The following is a 2,847-nucleotide window of genomic DNA, read 5'->3' as shown; positions in this document are numbered from 1 at the left end:
ACAACTAGAAACTCAACAACTAGAAACTCCACAACTACAAGCTCCACAAATAGAGACTCGACTACAAGAAATTTCATGTCTAGAAAGTCCACAACTATAACTCCACAAATGGAAACTCCACAACTAGAAACTCCACAACTAGAAACTCCATAACTAGAGACTCTGCAACTAGAAACTCGGCAGCTAGATACTCCACAAATAGAAACTCCGCAGCTAGAAACTACACAACTACAGACTCCACAACTAGAAACTCCACAACTAGAAACTCCACAACTAGAAAACTAGAAACTCCACAACTTGAAACCTCAGGACCTTAAGTTACGCAACTAGAAAATCCACAGCTAGAGATTCCGCAACTAGAAACTCCACAACTAGAAACTCCACAACTCGAAATTCCACAACTAGAAATTCCAAAACTCGAAACTCCACAACTCGAAACTCCACAACTGGAAACTCCACAACTAGACACTCCACAACTAAAAACTCTTCAACTAGAAACTCCTAAACTAGAGACTCCACAACTAGAGAATCTACAACTAGAGACTTCAAACTAGAAACTCAACAACTAGAAACTTCAAAATTCGAAACTCTACTAGAAACTCCACAACTTGAAACTCCACAACTAGACACTCCACAACTAGAAACTCCATAACTAGAGACTCTGCAACTATGGAACTCCGCAACTAGAAACTCCGCATTTAGAAACTCCGCAACAAGAAATTCCACAGCTAGAAACACCACAACTAGACACTCCGCAACTACAAACTCCACAACTTGAGACGCCGCAACTAGAAACTCCACTACTCAAACCTCCACAACAAGAAACTCCACAACTCGAAACTCCACAACTGGAAACTCCACAACTGGAAACTCCACAACTAGACACTCCACAACTAAAAACTCTACAACTAGAAAGTTCTAAACTAGAGACTCCATAACTAGAGACTCCACAATAGAGACTTCAAAACTAGAAACTCAACAACTAGAAGCTCCACAGCTAAAAACTCTACAACTAGAAATTCCACAACTTGAGACTCCGCCACTTTAAACTCCACAACCCTAGACTCCACAACTAGAAACTCCACGACTAGAAACTCCACAACTAGAAACTCCATAACTAGAACCTCCACAACCAGAGACTCCGCAACTAGAATCTCTGCAACTAGAAACTCCACAACCTGAAACTCCACAACTAGAAACTCCAACACTAGCAACTCCACAACTAGAAACTCCGCATCTAGAGACTCCACAACTAGAAACTCCACGACTAGAGTCTCCAAAACTTGAAACTCCACAACTAAAAACTCCACAACCAGAAACTCCACAACTAGAAACTCCACAACTAGAAACTCCGCAAATAGAGACTCCACAACTAGAAACTTTACAACTAGAAATTCCACATCTAGAGACCTTGCAACAAGAAACTCCGCAGCTAGAAACTCCACAACTAGAAACTCTGCAACTAGAAACTCCACAACTAGAAGCTCCACAACTAGAAACTCCACAACTTGAAACCTCACAGCCTTAAGTTTCGCAACTAGAAAATCCACAACTAGAGATTCCGCAACTAGAAACTCCACAACTAGAAACTCAACAACTAGAAGCTCCACAGCTAAAAACTCTACAACTAGAAATTCCACAACTTGAGACTCCGCCACTTTAAACTCCACAACCCTAGACTCCACAACTAGAAACTCCACGACTAGAAACTCCACAACTAGAAACTCCATAACTAGAACCTCCACAACCAGAGACTCCGCAACTAGAATCTCTGCAACTAGAAACTCCACAACCTGAAACTCCACAACTAGAAACTCCAACACTAGCAACTCCACAACTAGAAACTCCGCATCTAGAGACTCCACAACTAGAAACTCCACGACTAGAGTCTCCAAAACTTGAAACTCCACAACTAAAAACTCCACAACCAGAAACTCCACAACTAGAAACTCCACAACTAGAAACTCCGCAAATAGAGACTCCACAACTAGAAACTCTACAACTAGAAATTCCACATCTAGAGACCTTGCAACAAGAAACTCCGCAGCTAGAAACTCCACAACTAGAAACTCTGCAACTAGAAACTCCACAACTAGAAGCTCCACAACTAGAAACTCCACAACTTGAAACCTCACAGCCTTAAGTTTCGCAACTAGAAAATCCACAACTAGAGATTCCGCAACTAGAAACTCCACAACTAGAAACTCCACAACTCGAAACTCCACAACTCAAAACTCCACAATTCGAAACTCCACAACTCGAAACTCCAGAACTTGAAACTTCACAACTAGAGACTCAAAAACTAAAAACTCTACAACTAGAAACTCCTAAGCTAGAAACTCCACAACCTGAGACTTCAAACTAGAAACTCAACAACTAGAAACTGCACAACTAAAACTCAACAACTAGAAGCTCCACAGCTTGAGACTCCGCAACTTGAAACTCCACAACTGGAAACTTCACTACTAGATACTCCACAACTAGAAACTAAAACTCAACAACTAGAAGCTCCACAGCTTGAGACTCCGCAACTTGAAACTCCACAACTGGAAACTTCACTACTAGATACTCCACAACTAGAAACTCGACAACTGGAAAATCCACAACTAGAAACTCCTCAACTAGAAACTCTACAACTAGAGACTCCACAACTAGAAACTCCACAACAAGGGACTCCGCAACTAGAAACTCCACAACTGGAAACTCCACTACTAGATACTCCACAACTGGAAACTCGGCAACTAGAAACTCCACAACTAGAGACTCCACAACTTGAAACTCCACAACTAGAGACTCTGCAACTAGAAACTCCACAACTAGAGACTCCGAAACTCCACAACTAGAAAC

Source organism: Rhipicephalus microplus, unplaced genomic scaffold (assembly GCF_043290135.1).
Source record: "Rhipicephalus microplus isolate Deutch F79 unplaced genomic scaffold, USDA_Rmic scaffold_26, whole genome shotgun sequence".
Classification (NCBI taxonomy): Eukaryota; Metazoa; Arthropoda; class Arachnida; order Ixodida; family Ixodidae; genus Rhipicephalus; species Rhipicephalus microplus.
The sequence above is the reverse complement of the archived record's forward strand: the minus strand, read 5'-3'. Positions refer to the sequence as shown.